Below are 8,557 nucleotides of genomic sequence, written 5' to 3' on the forward strand. Positions count from 1 at the left end.
TGAGTACTAGTGAATGATTTAGTACAAATGACATTAGGAAATATTGTGAGAGAATGATCTCTATTTATATAAGAGAGTTTCAAGTTTCATTCTAACATTGACACGTGTCGTGTTGTGATTGGTTTTTTATGTTGACACGTGTCATGCTATGATTGGCTTCTGATGTCGACACGTGTCGTGCTGTGATTGGCCTTCTGGGTCCTTGACGGTATAACGTTGACCGGTGCTCAGTAGTTTCGGGATTGGTCAAGTATGGTACAAACAGTGCTCCCCTAAGTTCCCGAATGAGGGAAGCTCCTCGGTTGGGGACTTGCAAGATCCAAGCCATTAAGTAATCACGAAACTTCTAAGTACCGAAGTGTGGTATCATTTTCACTTGCCTTATCTGTCTCATATGTAGATGTGGCATCTTCTCTGGAAGTACTTTTCCTCCATCCAGGGGTGGTATCTTTAACCGATGATGCACAAGGTAATGTATCAATTCCACTTGAAGTTTACTTGTAGTTTCGGGGCTTGGTCAAGTGCGATACAAAACCATATAGTAAGAGTCCCCCAAGTCGCCGAGCTAGGAGATTTGCTGAAAGAGGTAACAGACAAGGTAAGCAATCAGACTTCCAAGCAAGCAACCTGGATCAGAGGTTCGACTTCGGCTTCCGGTTGATTATTTTCCTTCTCCTTGTGTCGTAAACAGCAACAAAGATAAGGAGAAGCAAATGGGGAAGAAATGATATGAGATACTTTTGTTTTTGAAGAAGTAACTTTCCACAGGCTTATTCTTGAACTAGGTTGGAGGGTTTTTTGGTTTCCTCTAGAGTATAAGGCCGACTTAAGAATTTGAGGGTCAAAACAAGTCCATCAAATCAAGAGTGCGTTCGACCTTGATGATATGAAAGACTTTTGCTGTTAACGAAGTAATAGATGAATCGGCATGTGTTCTGTTGCACTTGTCTACACATGATTCCTTGTATCCTTCTCACTTGCCCTATTTGTTCCTCAGGCAGATGTGGTATCTTTTCTGGAAGCATAAGATGTTAAAGGTGAGTACTCGAGAGCAATGCCAGGTAAGTAATTAGGCAAGGGGTTCTAGGCAGTCAGTTCCTGACTGGAAGCTTAATTCCAGGTGCTAACTGATTGCTCTATTTCTCCTTGTCTTGCAGGTAAGAACAAGGGCAAAGGAAAAGACAGGGAAAAATCATGATATGGGATACTTTTTCTTTTGACCCTGATGATATGAGATACTCTTGCTCTGGTGTGGCTAGTTTGCATAGGTATTATTGGGGGGGGGAAGAAAGCTGAGCATTTCGAAAGGCTTCGTTGGGAGTGCCCTCTCAGATATGAGGAAGGGTTGAGCATTTTTGCAGGTCTGCCTGTCCGTGGAGGATGGAGGTCGACATATATAGGAGTCTTCCTAACAACAAGTAGTAATGTTATTCCTTTACCCTTCTTAGTCGTAGCAATGTAGTGGGAGCTGCAAGCTTCACGTGTTTTAACTTTGTCAGAGCACTTTGAAAAAGTGGTATGTGGTATCTGGAAAGCTGATGTTGCGTGTGAAGATTGCAGACGAGCTTTATCCAAGGAAATCTGGCTCTCGAAGTTCGGATAGCGATGCTTTTTGGGTTTTCGAACAAGCAATCCGGTCGGGGATCTGGCTCTCGAGATTCGGATAATGGTACCTCTTCAATTTTTGAGAAAGCAATCATGTTGAGAGTCTGGCTCTTGAGATTCGAAGAGCGGTGCCTCTTCGATTTTTGAGAAAGTAATCTTGTTAGGAGTCTAGCTCTCAAGATTCGGAAGACGGTGCCTCTTCGATTTTTGAGCAAGTAATAATGCTATTCCTTTACCCTTCTTGGTCATAGCAATAATGAGAGCTGCAAGCTTCACATGTTTTAACTTTGTCAGAGCGCTTTGAAAAAGTGGTATGTGGCATCTGGAAAGCTGATGTTGCGTGTGAAGATTGCAAACAAGTTTTATCCAAGGAAATCTGGCTCTCGAAGTTCGGAGAACAATGCCTCTTCAGTTTTTGAACAAGCAATCCTGTCGGGGATCTGACTCTTGATATTCAGAGAACGGTGCCTCTTCGATTTTTAAGAAAGCAATCATGTTGGGAGTGTTTTCTCGAATATGAGTAAAGGTTGGGCATTTTTGCCAATCCGTCTTGCCACGAAGCACGGAGGTTGACACACATTGGGACTTTCTAGTTATCAAGCAGTGATGATGTTCCTTTACCCTTGTGGGTAATAGTAGGGTAGCTGGATCTTCAAAATTTATGTGTCTAAACTTTGTCCGAGATCTTTGGCAAAGTTATCTGTGGTACCTGAGGAGCTGATGTTACGTGTGGAGAGTGGTGTCTCTTCAATTTTTGAACCAACGACCCTGTTACCCTTTCTTTTATAAGGACACCAATAGTGTGCAAGAAGTACATTCAGAGAGTTATTGCTTGTAGGAATTTTCCCCCTTATGAGATTTATTGCACCTCATTTCTCCTTCATCATTTCTGAGAATGTCTGGCCCATCCGATCGTCGTTTTGACTTGAACTTTGGTGAAGAGGTAGCCATGCCTTCTCAAGACAACATATGGCGCCCATCATTCTTATCCCCTACTGGTCCTCTTACAGTTGGGGACTCTGTAATAAAGAATGATATGACCGCTGCGGTGGTGACCAGGAACATTCTTACTCCTAAAGATAACAGACTATTTTCCAAACGGGCTGATGAGTTGGCTGTTAAGGATTCTCTAGCTCTCAATGTTCAGTGTGCAGGTTCTGTGTCTAATATGGCCCAACGCCTATTTGCTCGAACCGGCCAAGTTGAATCATTGGCGGCTGAAGTGATAAGTCTCAAACAGGAGATCAGAGGGCTCAACCATGAGAATAAACAGTTGCACAGGCTCGCACATGACTATGCTACAAACATGAAGATGAAGTTTGACCAGTTGCAGGAATCTGATGGTTAGATCTTGCTTGATCATCAGAGGTTTGTGGGTTTGTTCCAAAGGCATTTATTGCCTTCGTCTTCTGGGGCTGTACCGCGTAATGAAGCTCCAAATGATCAACCTTCGGTGCCTCCTCCTTCTGGGGTTCTGCCCAGTACTGAGGCTCCGAATGATCACCCTCCGGTGCCTACTCTTTCTAGGGCTCTGCCGACTGCTGAGACTTCTGATGAGCAACCTTTGTGAAGGCACCCTCTTGTTTATTTATTTTGATTCATGTATATGTAAATATTTGTAACTTATCGGAGATATCAATAAACAAGCTTTGCTTCATTTCAACCTATTGTGTTAAATACACCAAGGCCTTCTTCACCAAGTTCTTTGAATTTTTTTCTTTTGTTGAAGCTTGTTTGTTGAAGCTTTAAGAGTGAAGCATCTATGTTGAGGTAGTGCTGCCTTAATTTCCCGAGTGAGGAAAACTTCTCGGTTGGAGACTTGAAAAATCCAAGTCACTGAGTGGTCGTGAGACATTTGAGTATCAAGGTGCAGTAGCATATGGTAGGAGTCCCCCAAGTCTCCGGTCGAGGGAGTTGATGAATGAGGCATTTCCTTTCTAAGTGGTAGCCCAAAACTCCTCCTTCATATATATTTGTTAAGAAAGTTGTTAGGCCCAAATAAGATAAGGCCTAGACAATTTTTTTTTTTTGAATTTTTGAATTTTTGAAATTTTATTTTTCGATTTTTCGAATTTTTGAATTTTTAGATTTCCGAAAAAAAATATATATATATATATATTTTTTTTTTAAGCTTTGTAAGTGAAGCTTTGGTGTTGAAGCTTTGTAGGTGAAGCTTTAAGGTTGAAGCTTTGTTTGGCACCATGAATTGATTTTGCTTCACACTATCTTGATCAAGATAGTGTGAAGCTTCTGTAGGTGAAGCTTTTGTGTTGAAGCTTTGTAGGTGAAGCTTTTGTGGGTGAAGCTTTTGTAGGTGAAGCTTTTGTGGGTTAAGCTTTTGTAGGTTAAGCTTTTGTGGGTTAAGCTTTTGTAGGTTAAGCTTTTATGGGTCAAGCTTTTGTGGGTTAAGCTTTTGTAGGTGAAGCGTTTATGGGTCAAGCTTTTGTGGGTCAAGCTTTTGTGGGTGAAGCTTTTATAGGTCAAGCTTTTGTGGATCAAGCTTTTGTGGGTGAAGCTTTTATAGGTCAAGCTTTTGTGGGTCAAGCTTTTGTAGGTGAAGCTTTTGTGGGTGAAACTTTTGTGTTGAAGCTTTTGTGGGTGAAGCTTTGGAGTTGAAGCTTTGTAGGTGAAGCTTTGGAGTTGAAGCTTTTGTTAGGTACCATGAATTAATTTTGCTTCACACTATCTCGATCAAGATAGTGTAAAGCTTTTGAGAATTTGTAGTTGTCCTCCATTGATGAAGCTTTTGTGATGAAGCTTTTGTGGGTGAAGCTTTTGTGGGTGAAGCTTTTGTGGGTGAAGCTTTTGTGTTGAAGTTTTTGTGGGTGAAGCTTTTGTGTTGAAGCTTTTGTGGGTGAAGCTTTTGTGTTGAAGCTTTTGTAGGTGAAGCTTTGGAGTTGAAGCTTTGTAGGTGAAGCTTTGGAGTTGAAGCTTTTGTTGGGTACCATGAATTGATTTTGCTTCACACTATCTTAATCAAGATAGTGTGAAGCTTTTGAGAATTTGTAGTTGTCCTCCATTGATGAAGCTTTTGTTGGTGAAGCTTTTGTTGGTGAAGCTTTTGTGTTGAAGCTTTGTAGGTAAAGCTTTGGAGTTGAAGCTTTTGTTGGTTACCATGAGTTGATTTTGCTTCACACTATCTTGATCAAGATAGTGTGAAGCTTTTGAGAATTGTAGTTGCCCTTCATTGATGAAGCTCTTGTTGGCACCATAAATTGGTTTTGCTTCACATTGTCTTGATCAATAGTGTGTGAAGCTTTTGAGAGTTTTGCTTGTCCTCTATTGATGAAGCTCTTGTTGGCACCATAAATTGGTTTTGCTTTACACTGTCTTGATCAAGAGTGTGAAGCTTTTGAGAATTGTAGTTGTCCTTCATTGATGAAGCTTTTGTTGGCATCATAAATTGGTTTTGCTTCACACTGTCTTAATCAAGAGTGTGTGAAGCTTTTGAGAGTTGTGGTTGAACTCCTTTGATGAAGCTCTTGTTGGCACCATAAATTGGTTTTGTTTCACACTGTCTTGATCAAGAGTGTGTGAAGCTTTTGTGATGGTTGCCCTCTATTGATGAAGCTCTTGTTGGCACCATAAATTGGTTTTGCTTCACACTGTCTTGATTAAGAGTGTGTGAAGCTTTTGAGAATTGTGGTTGCCCTCCATTGATGAAGCTCTTGTTGGCACCATAAATTGGTTTTGTTTCACACTGTCTTGATCAAGAGTGTGTGAAGCTTTTAAGAATTGTGGTTGAACTCCTTTGATGAAGCTCTTCTTGACACCATAAATTGATGAAGCTAATGTGTTCACTTCCTCCCTTTTTTGTATTTTTTTTATTTTTATTTTTATTTTTTTTGAGAGGGAGAGAGGGTGCTGCAAGTTTGAAATTTGGAAACTCCCTAGCTTGTGTGGAAGTTTGAAGACTTTCCATGTGGGGTTTTCTCATGGTTTGAATTTTGAATTTTGAATTTCTTTGGCTATGTTGAACCCTATAAGAATGAGAAGTTTCCACTATTTTCATTGTCTTCATTTGCTCATTTTGTAGTGATTATTGGAGACAGAGTGCTCTTATAGTTGAGAGGGATTCTGGCATTGTTTTGCACCATCTTCAAGTTGGTAATCTTCTCCACTATATCACATGCTTTCATTCTTGTTGAATTGTTTGAGTGTTCATGTATTTGGTTGAGAACATAATGAACTGATTGAGCTTTTCTCCACACCCTAGGAACTTCCTTATGTTTCGATCTTTCATGTGGTGATAGAGTTTGTTTATGTTTGTTGTAGATGTCAGAGTTTAGGAGTCCTAGTGATAGGGGCTCCCCTAACTCTAACTCTAGGTTTCAGCTTGCAATGTTAGAGTCTTCAGGGCCTTTGTTGGAGTCTTGTACAAAAAAATTCGAGATTGGGTGATCTTCACAATTACCAAGCCTTAGCCAATATTGGTTCTTCCTCCTTAATGTCAGTGGGTGATGGGATTGTTTGTGACACCATACCCATATTTCGCTCTGAGTTCACAGCAGACCATTTAGTGCAAAACTTGTTAGATAGCTAAAAGCAACTTGAGGCCCTAAGACAGTCATGTAGTATCCCCCGTAGTGTAGGAATGCATTTGGTGTATCATGAACAATTGTCCTCTGAACCACCCAAGGGTCATGTTATGTTCTATACCCAGATATTATTGACTTTAAGGGTGAAGCTGTCTTTGCACCCGTGGTTGTAACGAATGCTGTCTTTTATTGGATATGTGCCCGGGCAACTCTACCCTGGTTTTCGGGATACCTTGATCGGGTTTTATATTATTTGGATGGAATGTGGGTTAGGTGAGCCTTCCTTTCATCAATGGCGCTACTGTTATAAGATGCGCTCGGTAAGCATGCATTGGGTATGCCGAGTGTGCATGTCGGAACGAGAGAAAGCGTATTGTCTTTGGTAAGAAAAAAACGTACTGCACTTGGAAAAACTGTTGGTGCTTTCTTTATAATGATTGGGAGTATGCTAAAGGTGTCACGCTTGAGCAACGTGTTCCTACTCACTTCCTGACTGTAGGTTGTAATGTATCCATTGTTTGCATTATTTGCTATTTGTTGTGATTTTCTCTTGCTTTTAACATTTTTTCTTCGTGCAGTGACGCGAGGGACCATCAAGCTGTCTGGATGGGAGCTAGCTAACATAGAGAAGGTGTTAAGGGTGCCCGAAGAGGATAGACATTTGGGCAAGCTACGACCCTTATTTCAAAAGTACGGTTTCCAACCCCTAGTGTCGGAGTGCCAGAGACGAGCAAGTAAGTTGTGTCTTTCATTTCGCCCCCTCTTTCTTTTACAAAGTTGCATTCTTTACTTTGATTTTTCTTGTTCAATGGAGAAAATGGGCAAGAAAGGGGAGACTAACGCCAAGAAAAGGAAAGCACCCATGTTAGTTCCCGTAGACGACATTTTGTTTCACAAGGGAGCTCGTAAGCACCGGGTGAGGCTAACCCCTAAACCTAAGTCACAAGAGGAGGTCCTCAAGATTGCTGCCTCAAAGAAGGCTGAAGCTGAGGCCATTGGGTGTGCTGCTACCATAGTTACAAGGGAGGAGAGACGACTGTTGCCTCCTCTTCCTACCGTCAATCCTATATTTCCTCCAACCATGGAGTCCACTGACCAAGAAGGTGGCCCTAGCTGTTGCCGTAAGAGAAAGTACAATGAAGAGGTTGGCAGCATTCATTGGAAGGACTTGAAGGTTGCCATGCAGCCAAGTAGTTTTAGGTATGTCAATAATTGCCTGGCAGGACATCGATCCACTGTTGATGAGCTTGGCGAACCGCTAGATGAGAATGAATCAGATCGTGACCGGATGATGAGGCTATCTTCTTATGTAAGTGTTACTTTGTCATTTCTTTGCTTTCTACCCTCTTTTTCCTGGTAGTGACGATTATCTTGTCATGTAGGTCATGACCGAGTACGATGACAGATTATGAGAAGTCGAGTGGTACAAGGCAAAGTTTAAAGAGAATAAGCAACTTAAGAATGATGCCAGAAAAACAAGCAAAGCTTTGGCTGATGCCATCCGCCTTAAGGATGAAAACTTTGAGAGTTTGAAGAGGTAGAATGGTGAGAACGTGAAGCTCAAAAAACAATTGGAAGTGACTAAGGAACAGTTGGAGACAACCATCATTGAGGTTTCCAAGGTTAAAGGGGAGTTGGGTAGTGCCTTGGTTGAGGTTTCTGGGCTGAAGATGAGTATACCAATTGAAAGGGATGCTGCTGTGCAGGAGTTCTTAGGTTCCCAGGCTTTTCACGATGCTTTTAGACCTTGTTGCATCCGAGCGGCTAATTTTGAGAAAAGGAAATGGATGGCCGTCCTTGAGCGTTACGACAATGGAAGCATTATCTGAAAGTACCGTGATGAGATGGATGAGTACCGACAAAAGGGTAAAGCCTTCATCCTCGCAGTTGATCCTAATAGTGATGATGACTCTGATAATGAGGCTAGTATCAGTGAGCAGTCTCAGGAGAGTGAGGATGGTCCTGGAGATGCTGAGAAATGTGGTGATGACGATGGGGTTGAAACGCAAAGTGATATTGTCAAGGGTTCAGCCTCAGATGAGGTTGACTCGTAATGCCTTCTTTTTTTGCACGTACTATGGATGTACGAGTTTGTTGTTTGTGTGGCATATGCCATGTACTCTGGATGTACTAGTTTATTATTTGTGTGGCTTGTGCCATGTACTCTGGATGTACTAGTTTGTTGTTTGTGTGGCATGTGCCATGTACTCTGGATGTACTAGTTCGTTGTTTGTGTGGCTTATGCCATGTACTCTGGATGTACTAGTTTGTTGTTTGTGTGGCATGTGCCATGTACTATGGATGTACTAGTTTGTTTATTTGTATAGTCTTGTTGACATATACTTATACTTGATTTCCTGTTGGAAGCATTCATGTTGAAGCTTTGAACCCGAGTGTTTCATTACTAGAAATGT

General features: G+C 41.5%; 1 pseudogene; it reads left to right on the forward strand.

The window, feature by feature from the left end:
- Positions 1 to 6,955: 6,955 nt before the first annotated feature.
- Positions 6,956 to 8,197, forward strand: LOC126597076 (uncharacterized; annotated as a pseudogene).
- Positions 8,198 to 8,557: the final 360 nt, after the last annotated feature.

Source organism: Malus sylvestris, chromosome 13 (assembly GCF_916048215.2).
Source record: "Malus sylvestris chromosome 13, drMalSylv7.2, whole genome shotgun sequence".
Taxonomy (NCBI): domain Eukaryota; kingdom Viridiplantae; phylum Streptophyta; class Magnoliopsida; order Rosales; family Rosaceae; genus Malus; species Malus sylvestris.